The sequence below is a fragment of the Spinacia oleracea genome, chromosome 5, assembly GCF_020520425.1.
Source record: "Spinacia oleracea cultivar Varoflay chromosome 5, BTI_SOV_V1, whole genome shotgun sequence".
Lineage (NCBI taxonomy): Eukaryota > Viridiplantae > Streptophyta > Magnoliopsida > Caryophyllales > Amaranthaceae > Spinacia > Spinacia oleracea.
In genome coordinates, this window is record NC_079491.1 from 20,677,784 (window position 1) to 20,690,431 (window position 12,648).

Consider the following 12,648-nt stretch of genomic DNA (forward strand, 5'->3'; position numbering starts at 1 on the left):
TGTTATTTTAGGAATGGATTGGTTAGGGAAATATCAGGCAAGGATAGATTGCCAAGCGCAAAAAGTTGAGCTAAAAAGCCCATTAGGAAATGATGTTTCATACCAGAAGATTGGGAATAAACCAGGGGTGAGAATCATTAGTGCTTTGAGACTAAAGAAGTATGTTCAGAAAGGTTCTCCTCTATATTTTTGCTGTGTGAGACGCATGGAGGAAGAAGTAGTCTTACTAGAGGATATCCCAATAGTGAACGAGTTCCAAGATGTTTTCCCTGATGAAGTTCCAGATATGCCACCTAAGAGAGATGTCGAGTTTACCATAGATCTAGTTCCAGGCACAGGACCGATCTCTAAGGCACCTTATAGGATGGCACCTGCCGAGATGAATGAGTTGAAAGGTCAACTAGAGGAGCTGTTGGATAAGGGGTATATTAGGCCTAGCACCTCCCCATGGGGTGCACCCGTATTGTTTGTGAAAAAGAAGGATGGAACCCTTAGGCTATGCATTGATTACCGTGAACTCAATAATGTCACCGTGAAAAATAAGTACCCTTTGCCCAGGATTGACGATTTGTTCGATCAGCTCAAGGGAGCCGGAATTTTCTCCAAGATAGACCTTCGTTCGGGTTACCACCAAGTCAGAATAGTTGATCAAGACATACCCAAAACTGCCTTTAGGACCCGTTATGGCCACTATGAGTTTACAGTGATGCCTTTTGGATTGACTAATGCCCCAGCCGTGTTTATGGACCTAATGAACCGTATCTTCAGGCCTTACTTAGACAAGTTCGTGGTAGTGTTCATTGATGACATTCTCATTTATTCTAGAGATCGTGAAGAGCACGAGGGACACCTTAGAACCACCCTTCAAACACTTAGGGATAGCCAGCTGTATGCAAAATTTTCCAAGTGTGAGTTTTGGCTTGAAAAAGTATCATTCTTAGGCCATTTTATTTCTAAGGAAGGAGTGTCTGTAGACCCTGCAAAGATAAAGGCTGTGAGTGAATGGGTTGCTCCAAAGAATGTCACTGAAGTAAGGAGTTTCTTGGGTTTAGCCGGGTATTATAGAAGATTCGTGAAGGACTTTTCGAAAGTAGCTAGACCCATGACCAATCTCATGAAAAAAGAGACAAAGTTTGAGTGGACCGAAGGCTGCGAGCATGCTTTCCAAACATTGAAAGAGAGATTGACTACAGCACCAGTATTGACTCTACCTGATGGTACAGATGGCTTTGAGGTTTACAGCGATGCGTCAAAGAATGGATTAGGTTGTGTACTAATGCAGAACAGAAAAGTGATAGCCTATGCCTCTAGACAGCTAAAACCATATGAAGCCAACTATCCCACTCACGACTTAGAACTTGCTGCTATAGTATTTGCTTTAAAGATATGGAGACATTACCTGTACGGAATAACTTGCAAAATTTTCACTGATCACAAGAGCCTGAAATATATCTTCACCCAAAAAGACCTCAACATGAGACAAAGAAGGTGGTTAGAATTGATCAAAGACTACGACTTAGACATCCAATACCATGAAGGAAAAGCCAATGTAGTAGCTGACGCCCTTAGCAGAAAAACAAATCACAGTTTGAAAGCCTTGGTAGTTCCTGATGCACTTTGTGAGGAGTTCGAGAAGCTGAGTATTGAAATTATTCGTCCAGGGGGATTAGAAGCTAGATTATGTGCTCTAACAATCCAACCTACGTTCTTTCAAGAAATTCTAGTTAATCAACCTGGGGATCCTGAGTTAGAAAAAGTGAAGAAGAAATTGAGTGAAGGCAAGGCCGAGGGGTTTGTAATCCATGATGATGGTAGTGTCCGATATAAGGGTAGATGGTGTATACCCCAGAAATGTGAAGAGATCAAAAAGAAAATCATGGACGAAGCACATAGTACACCGTACTCGGTACATCCTGGAGGAGATAAGCTTTACAAGGATCTAAAGAACATGTTTTGGTGGCCCGGAATGAAAAAGGAGGTAGCAGAATTTGTGTCTCGTTGCCTGACATGCCAGAAGGTGAAGCATGAGAACAAAAGGCCCCAAGGAAAGATTCAACCTTTAGATGTCCCAGTATGGAAGTGGGATTCCATAGCAATGGACTTCGTTACTGCCTTACCCAAGACCCGAACAGGCTTAGACACAATTTGGGTAGTGATCGACCGATTAACTAAGTCTGCGGTGTTCATTCCTATAAAGGAAACCTGGAAAGTTGAAAAGTTAGCAAAGGTCTACATTAAGAATGTGGTGCGACTCCATGGTGTTCCGTCGGACATAGTTTCAGACAGAGATTCAAGATTCTTGTCTAACTTTTGGGAAGCATTTCAAAAGGCTTATGGTACTAAACTTCTGAAAAGTACAGCTTTTCACCCTGCAACCGATGGTCAGACCGAGAGGACAATTCAAACATTAGAGGCAATGCTCAGGGCCTGTGTACTTGATTTTCAAGGATCGTGGGAAGACCACCTTGACCTCATAGAATTCTCGTACAACAACAGCCATCATGCAAGCATTGGAATGGCCCCATTCGAGGCACTTTATGGAAGAAAGTGTCGAAGTCCTGTTTGTTGGAGCGATATTAGCGAGAAGATTATCTTAGGGCCCGAGTTAATCGAGGAAACTATAAATCAAGTCAAGATCATTCAAGAGAGGATTCGTGCGGCCCAGGATCGTCAGAAATCGTATGCTGACTTGAAAAGAAGGGAAGAACAGTACAAAGTTGGTGAAAAAGTTCTTTTACGAGTTTCACCCATGAAAGGCGTAATGAGGTTCGGTAAAAAGGGAAAGTTGAGCCCAAAGTTTCTAGGCCCATATCAGATTTTAAAGAAAGTTGGCCAGGTAGCCTATAAGCTAGCTCTGCCAAATGAGCTAGATCGCGTGCACAATGTTTTCCATGTGTCACAACTTAAGAGATACATCCCAGATGCTTCACACATTTTGCAACCTGAGTCAATCGAGCTAGATGAGTCACTGTCCTATGAAGAAAAACCAATCAAGATATTGGACAGAAAGGTTCGGAGTACAAGAAATAAGGATGTTAGTATCGTCAAGGTCCTATGGTTGAACCAGGTAACTGAAGAGGCCACTTGGGAAGCCGAAGATGACATGAGGAATAGATACCCAGACCTATTTGCCAAGGTACGATGAGTTCCGGGGACGTCACTCCTTTTAAGGGGGGTAGAAGGCGTCCGAATTGTCGCCCATCTTTTATGTAGTTTTAGTAAATTCTGAGGATAGTTGTGTGCTTTATATGTTCAGCCTATGCTTTCCACCTATTATTTTATATCAAGAATGAAACCTATAAGTTTTCTCTAAGTTTTCACAAAAACTAGAAACCCCAAGTTTCGAGGACGAAACTTCTTTTAAGGGGGAAAGCCTGTGATACTCCGTATTTTTATGTCGCCCTATTTTATATTTCAAGGAAATATACGGAGTTTTACGTTTTAAATATTCAGAGCAATGTTACATTTTAAACAAGAGTATACATATTATAAAAGTTATTTTAACCTCAAAGAAAAACAAAACGTTTTATTTCAAGAAAAAAATAAGGAAACAATTAGTTTACAAGGTTACGATTTAGAAAAGGAGTTTAGATTAAAAAGGAGTTCAGATTATAATTTCCAAATATTTTAAATTAAGGGAAGATCTGAATTTTATTATAAAGAAAACCCAAAACCCTTATTTATATCCCCTTCTCGCGTAGTGTTGTTTCCTATTCTACTGTCGCCGTTTTCCTTCTCTACTCGTACCTTGTTCCTGCGATCTCGCCACACCTACCATTGCTGCCGAATAATCTGTACTCTCACCTTCTCGCCTTCTATCGGTACCAAGTTCGTAGAAGGGAGATTCTAGCTAGCTCGTTACCCTTAATCTGTTTTCGTACTTCAAAAGGTACGTACTAGTCCTAGAACGTACTTGTAGTATTAGTGGCATGAGTAGGCCTTAGGATTATTTATATTTCAATGAATGTGTGGTGATGCGTACACTTGGGATTATGTCGTTGTTTGTTTATTATAAGAAGCAAGCATGATCTTTCATATTATTGTCTTTACAAGTTTTACTATTGTCAATTAGACTAAGTTTAGACATAGTATGTTAGGAGGTCTCTCAAAACCTCTGAGCCAAGGACTAATGGCCTAATAATGAGTGTCGTAATTGTTTGATCACTCGTCCTAAAGGAATTAAAAGAGAAGTCGTGTTTCTTATGTTGCGTATTTATATTTTGTTTAAGGTCTAAACAAATTGAATAACAAGGAAATTACTAAAGCACTTAAAGTGAAAGGAATGGCTTGTAAGCTCTCAGAGATAATTTCTCGAGTAGTAGTATGGGTAAAGGGACAATCTTTGTATTAGTATCCTGCACTCTTTATTATGCGCTAGGGCGCTTTTACCTACAGAAATCGAGTTAACTAAGTAGTTAAACTTCCTAGAGAAGGTACGTCAAGGACTCTTCTCGGGGGTATGCATACTGATTCAAGGGTTGTTTATACTAGAGGACGCTCTAGTAAGTTTAAAGTTACATATTCGAAGGCACGTCTAGGACTCTTCGATACTCTTATAGGATCGTTAGGTGCGGTCAAGGACGGCCTATGATCAATCTTTTATATTACAATGCCAATTCTAATTCACATAAATCAAGGTTGAGTCGGTAAGTTAGTGTCGTGTCCTGAGGTGCATTATTTAATAGTATTGAGTGTCTAGAGTGTTTATTACTAAATGATTATTGCTTTAGTGCGTATTCAGCATTAGCTGACTTGATCTTTGTTGTTGTTGGCCATGTCTCTTTATATGATGGCCCTGCGGTGAACCATAATTTCACTTGGGATTATGGGGAGCAGGCAATCTACAGGTTTGCAAATAAGCATGCATGGGGATAGATTTTTGAAGTACCTTTTCCCTTTAAGTATTACATTAGTTTTGGATTTTAATTTGTTGCAACTGCTTAACTTAACTTATTTCTTGTGTTGGAGTTTGGATTTAAGAAGGGGCCTATTGAGGTCTCCATATTGTATTTGAAATATTCGTTTTAAGACTTCCGCTGTTTATTTTCAAAGTTAGACTATAAAAGGTAAACTGTTTTTTTTTTTTTTATTTAATTATTTCATCTGCCTTATACGTTCCATCGTGGCAGTAACACCCCAATGTTTCTCTACTCTCAAATATAAGGTGTTTTAAATAGGGAGGATTATGGGGGTGTTACATATAAAGTATATGTTATGAATTCACAAAGTAGATGTCATGAATTCACAAAGTAGATGTTCTGAATTCCCAAACTAAATTATATGAATTCTTAAACTAGATATTCTGAGTTCCCAAACTAAATGTTCTGCATTCTTAAGCAAAATGTTTTGAATTCTCCAACTTAATGTTCTGAATTTACACATGTACTCATGAAAGAGCGCACACACACATGCAAGTAACAGGCGCAATACTCAAGAGTCTAGCTTTCTCCACCGATCTTGATTCTTTATACACTTCTACACAGTCTTGTGGCCCTGAACGCACCTCAACTACAGACTTGTGCTTCTTGACATCTCTAACAATAATTTTTGTCCTTTCTTTCCTCTTTGCAACATGTTTCTGGTTTCCGATGTTTCTTGTTCACCTCCTCAATATCGTGCTTAGCAATTGGTTCCACATTATGTTGCACATCAGCAGGTCATGTCCCTCCTTTACTCAGACCAGTTTCCTTATCGAGGTGAGCTTCGGTTTCCCTGCAACATATGAAACAAATTGAGTTATGTTTTAAATATATACATATTATATTAAAAACAACATATGTTATATGTTCTAACCAATGTACTATATGTTCTAACTAGTGAAGCAACATGTTCTAACAAGAGAAGCTATATGTTCTAACAGTTGAATTTATATGTCCTAACAGTTGAATTTATATGTTCTAACAAGTGAATCTATATGTTCTTTACATTATTCCTATATGTTCTAATCAGTTAAGCTACATGTTCTAATTAGTCTAGATAATGTTATAATCAGCTAAGATACGTGTTCTAATTAGAAGGAGACATATCAATCAACACAGAAGGATTCAAAGCAAGAAAAAAGGTCACTCGTGTAATTGTCTATAAATTATGGAAGGGCATACCACTGGTTGATTTGGTATTCTAAGACCAACAACAATGCTTCCAAGAACCAGCACAAATATGTTTGCATATGTGCTCATATTATTATTTCCTAGAACCATTTCAAGATATTCAGGGAAAAATCATGTTCTTGAGACAAATTATATCTTTCAAAGGAATTTCATTCCAAATTTGTCTCTATTTTCATCGAGGAACACCCTTGTGTTTCCATGCCCAATTCATGTGACCTAAAGAATGTCAATCACTTTCCCATAAAGACCACATTTACCAATTGAAATTCAATAGTATTAAGCACATGATTCCTGATTAAATTACAATGTTTTCATTATAAATACATACATACACCAAGACGATGAAACTTCAACTTACATAAAAGCGCAAACATCAAATAACAAAATTCAAATTCAAGCCAACATTGGTTGATTTGATGTTACACAGTCACACATAAGGTTCAAATATGGTAATTGAGTCAAATAAGATCTAATGTCATCCAATATCTTCCATTTCTTAATACTTGAACCATCACTATCCCTAAATTTTGGTGTTCTAATAAGTAACTTCCATGTTCCAAACATTAAAGAATTTTGTTCTAAACAACAAACCTTAATGTTCTAAATGTTGAACCTTCATGTTCTAAAGAATTGAGATTATAAAATATTACTCAACATTTACAAGGACGCCTTTCAGAAGTGCTTGTTCGACAATAGGACGACTACATGTGCGTTGTGGCTCTGATGTTGGCGTGTTAATTCTCATTTCCGACATTTGAATTTTCTCTGTTTAAACATTCAGAACATAAAACTATAAGTTTTAGAACATCATTAGAACATCATGAATTAATTCATACAATCAGTAAATTATAAAATAAAGAAAATTTTCAGAAATTAATTCAAAAAATCAGAAATTAATTATTAACCTAATAATTCAGAAATTTAAGAACTAATCACAAAAATTCAGAACAAACTAATTCTAGATTCAGGAAATAAGCACAAAATTTTTTAGAAAAAACAAATCACAAAACAGAACATTCAATCAATTGATTACTCAAATTAAGGTCTAAAAACAAGAAAAATGGTGCGAAATTTGTGTATTGTTGTTTACCTTCTTTGTTCGTAGGTTTTTCGGCTTAATTTTCGAATTTTTCTACTTCCTTCATCTTCAATCTTATAGGAATTCAAAAAATTACGTCAAAATTGACGAAAATGTAGAAGAAAAAAAGAAATATAGAAGAATTCGACAAGAAACTACCTTAAATCAGCTAATAATCGAGTAAATTGAAGCTTCATCGACGTTTTTTAAGCTTCAATGGCAGTTTTTTGAGGAGAGAGAAAATGGTGAGAGAGAGGAAGAAGGTTGAATTTTAGAGAGAGAGTGTGAACATCTAATATTATCTTTAGAGAGAGAAATATATGCCTTTTTATTATTTGGTAGGTGGGAGGTTATTTACAATATTTCCATTAATTTCTTTTAATCCTAGTCCATGAAATTCATCTAATCCTACGGATTAGATTCATTCTCATATATACTAGTATACTCACATAGGGACCTATTTTCACCGGATCCCTCCCCTATATATTAGGTGCCACGTAGATAATTAATTAGGTGCCACGTAGATATTTTAATTAATTAATTGTTATTATATACAACTCCATCTAAAATCAAACACTCTAAAAATTAAAAAATTAATCTAAAATAAAATTCATCCAATATATATATATATATATATATATATATATATATATATATATATATATATATATATATATATATATATATATATATATATATATATATATATATATATATATATATATATATATATATATATATTAGATTATACATAGTTGATAAACAAAATTATACAGCGACGCAAATTCATACTTTCATACTTTCATATTTTATCATCTAACTCGCCTAAACTCCTAAATAATGTCCTTTTTTAAATACATTCTTAACAAAATATAAATCATTATTTTGGGTTGCCATTTTTCGTGGGCTTTTAGAAAATGAAAGTTGTCTCACGAGACTTTTGTGAAGCTTCTTGAAAGTTGAAATCAGTTTGGAAAATCAAAATTTTCCTAGATCCTACTTTAGTGGTTCGCAAAACTAATGTGGTTATGCCATTGTAGCCTAGTCAGACCAATCAACGAATTGTCTTGCTAACCACATCGCTCGGTCACTTCCCAATCACACCCTTCTAAATCACTAGTTGTTGGACCGTGCGCGATGAATACAAACATATATCGTAAAAATAATACGTAAAAAGCCATGGTCAAAGTTCACGAGGAATTAGCTAGAATAATCAAAACGAATGACTAATGGTTGTAAACTGGAGTACTTGTATTTTTTTTATGCAAAGCTCGTCTTTGTGTAGATATCCAAATGCTTTATATATAGATTACAAAAAACGAGACGGTCCCTTCAGTAAAAAAAATCGGTCAGGAAGCAAATCCTCATAACTTTATGAAACAATAAAGGAAACAACAGTGCACAAGCGTAGATCATATTTCCTAACTAGTTATCAATTAAGTTTACATAGGCACAATAATGGTGTTTGTAATTAAGATCTATTTTTCATGCTCATTTATCCTTTACAATTTATTATAACGTATTTGAAACTATGTTCTTATCTAGATAAGAGAAGCGTCTGTAACTTAACACAATACTTAAGGATCATATTATTGACATCAATATTCCAACTTTGACAAAAATTGACTAATCACTTCATCAAACTTTGACAAACACAATAATTTGTATAATCGAAAGGTTAATTAGTATCAATTAGGTATAAATTATAATATTTGTTGTAGATTAATTTTTAGATGCATTGGGCATGCTTATTTTTATATGTCAATTTCAAAAATGTACTTGAACACCGTGTCATTATCCAAATAATTAGAAGAAATCATTGATATTGAAAAGTTACTGGATATGAACTGATACATTAACCAAACTTTGATACCATAGTACTCCATATTAGTAAGCATAATTACAATGCATGTTACATGAGGCATGTTAGGGACAGTACGAGATAACAATCTAGACAAAGCACACACAATATAATTAACATGGTATACCCACGTACCAAGTTGTATATTATTAATCAAAACCGTCACTAACAATACAATCAATCAACTTCATAGGGGTTGCTCTCAAACTATGCTCAAGCTCGGGATCTCAAGCATATCAATCATAACTAGTTGTTGGCCTGTGCGCTAGTGGGCACTGTAACACCCCGACAATTCTTCATTTTCTAGAATAACCTTTTTAATAAATATAACTATAAAGAATTATCAAAGTATTATCGCCCTTGTGAAAACGTAACGGCTTATTCAGAATTTTGTAGCGAAAAACATAAAACTAACTTTAGGTTTATAATAATCAACTACAGAGTTAATTCCAAAACCAATCAATGGAAATAAAGTCAATGTAGCTAGTTCAACAAGTTTAGAGTCCAATTAAACAAACCAAATTCAACTTAGCGAATCAAAACTAAATACAAGCTCTCTAATCCCGATCCCAATGATGCATCATCTTCAAACCTGTAGATGGGTAACGCTTATTGATCTTTAGAGACTGCTCACCAAAACGGGTCATCACATGATCAATAAGGCATAGCCATGATCTACACACACAAACAAAGCACGTAATCAGCAAAGCTGAGTACTACATACTAAATCAATAATAATCCTAACATTATTCTATTAAACGAACAATCCTAACATGATACTAATAAACATAAGTAAGGACAACCAAAACATATTAACTTGAAGACCACACTTAACTAGACTAGACTAGGCTGGACTAGACTGGACTAGACTTTTATAACATTAATATTTAATTGAAATAGTCAATGGACCGAGTTGTCTACTAGAAGCCTTCACTAAGGTAGACGAGGTACAGGCGCGACTCCGTAACCCCAATGACCTGCGATATCAAGGAACTTTTGAATAAAATAGAACCGGTGATCAATTCGGCCCCAGAAAAAGCCATAGGCGACCCATGACCCCAACTCCTGATTGTCCGTCACTTCAGACGTGCACAGTCTAAAGCTATTGCTACTCAGTTTCACTTTACATGATTTACCAATTAATACTTGGTTATGACTCATCAATCACATAAATCATATAATCAACAAGTATCCACAACTGTTTTTATCTTGGAATTAAATAAGTGATCACAAAGCTGTCAATCAAGAATTTATTCCAATTAATCAAATCCTTCCTTTAATAATGGTTAACCACCTTTATATAGGTGTAAAGTATTAACTTACTAAACAAGGTCATCGGCCCTCATAAAGTAATGAAATGCTAAAAGGGAACAACGATCAATAAATCTAAACCAATATATATAAAATAATATAAAGTTCCCAACTGACATGCTTGCATCAATCATCATGCTAACTTGTTACAATTCTCATAGTAAAGTTCTATGCTCAATGCATTCGTTCAACGACATTGAATCACGAAATTTCCAACATAAACCAGTCATCACATACATCCAACATAGTTTCAACAATAGCACACATTCACAAACACACAGGTATGTACGTACCTTGTGTAAACAAATTGATAGGTCACTTTAACACTTTCAAAAGTTGCCTACAGAGAATTCTCCGCCTAAAACAACCAACAAAGATTCCCAATCAACTTCTAATAATTCACAGCAAAAAAAAGTATCTTAAATACATCCTAAACATATTTAGAACCTTCCCCAATATCGAAACTTAGATATTTAATCTCCTAGCATAACAATTATTGAATTAATTATTGAAATTCGTTGAAAACTCTTCAAAGCATCATACTTTAAATTTCCACCAATATAAACCCGTTTAAAACTTCGCCAAGGCCAATATAACATGCCTAGAACGTTGAAACAATAATTTTAATAATCCACAATCATCCTACCATGATTTAAAACCATTAAAACCTTAAAATTCATACTTTAAATAATTCAAACTCTTATTTCAATCAAATTATATAATCTGAAAATTAATAATTTAATTATGCAAAACATATAAATATGAAATTCATAATTAAATCATAAAACTATAAATTTAATTAAAGAAAACATAAATTAAATTAATAAAACATAATTAAAACCCTAACTCATACATGATTAACAAATCTGAAAATAAACTAATTTATATATCAACATATAATCTGAATTCTAAATATACATCATCAAAACTACTAATTTAAATCATGAAAACTTTAATTAATTTATTAAAACATAAATAGTAATTTAAATAAATTGAAGGAAAATAAATAACCAAAAGTGGAGACAAGGGAGGCTGGTCGGCGACGGAATACGCGGCAGCAAGCACGGTGGTCGCGGAGGCCGACGGTGCGACGGTGGTTGTGTGCGCCGATGATGTGTGCGCTGAGAGGAACAAGAAAGAATGGCTCATCGTGCGGAGGACGACGACTGACGTCCGGTGCAGCCAGGCGGTGCGGCAAGGGAGCGGCTGGCGTTGTACGGTGGGCAGTGGTGGTTGCACTGCAAACAGAACCACGAGTGAAGAGGAGGGTTGAAACGAACATAGAAAGAAAGAAGGAGAACGAAAGAGAAAAGGGAGGGAAGAGGAGAGTTACCGGCGACGGCGGGTGAGAGAAGCCGGTGTCGTGCAGGTGGTGGTCCGGTGGCGTGAACAGCAGCAATGGAGGTTGAGGGTTCACGTGAATTTGCAGCAGGGAGAGAGATATATTTTGAGGTTTTCTTGTTTTTTGTTTTTACGTGAAGTTGGAACAAGTAAAGAGAGTGGTGGGTTTATTTGTTTTGGGCTTCACTATTTGGGCTAGGATTAGGATTGGGTTTTGATGTTTGAATCCAAACCAATTAGGATAGCTTTCCAAAATCAATGCATTTTTGTAATTCAAATTCTTTTCAAAATAAAATTCTAAAATTATTTTTGATTTCAAAAATTCTTAAAATATTTAAAATGCATTTGAATAAATATATATACATTAAATATGTATATTGATTACTAAAATTCACCAATATAATTTAAATATAATTAATTATTTGTAAAACTATATTAATAAACTTTTTAAATATATGGAGGATTACAGGCACGGTTCCCCAATATATAAAAATCTCTTGTGTAAATAGGTTTAAATAAAAGATCGGTGCTAAAAAATTTATGGAAAAGTACGTCAATGATCCTAAGAACTTGCTTTATAACATCGATTCCTGGTGCAAAATCCCCGAGGTATAAAATTTGTTTGGTAAAAATGTTACATAAAAGAATATTTACAATTTTATAATAAATGCAAGAGATATACTAAATGCTTAAAACACGATAAGAGTTGGAAATACTATGTTAATGTTGAATTTCCACATAATAGGTAATACGATAACATTAATAAATACGGAGTACACAATAAAGGTGTCATCGGTAAATCGGAAACATATTAGCAAGATAAAAGGTGTGGGTATTTCCTAAAACATTAGGTTTCCAACTGCGACTTCTCCATGGTCCTCTTGAAAAACCAATAACAGTACCTGTTAATACTAAATTTTACTAATGTTTGTTTGCAAAAGGCATAT

The 12,648-nt window shown here is 35.0% G+C and overlaps 1 long non-coding RNA gene across 1 annotated transcript; it reads right to left on the reverse strand.

The window, feature by feature from the left end:
• Positions 1-8,075: 8,075 nt before the first annotated feature.
• Positions 8,076-11,973, reverse strand: LOC110797156 (uncharacterized). Its single transcript, XR_002535769.2, has 4 exons — positions 11,694-11,973; positions 11,372-11,598; positions 10,654-10,718; positions 8,076-9,724 (listed from the first exon to the last, which is right to left on the reverse strand). It is a non-coding gene; the product is annotated as an uncharacterized lncRNA (long non-coding RNA).
• Positions 11,974-12,648: the final 675 nt, after the last annotated feature.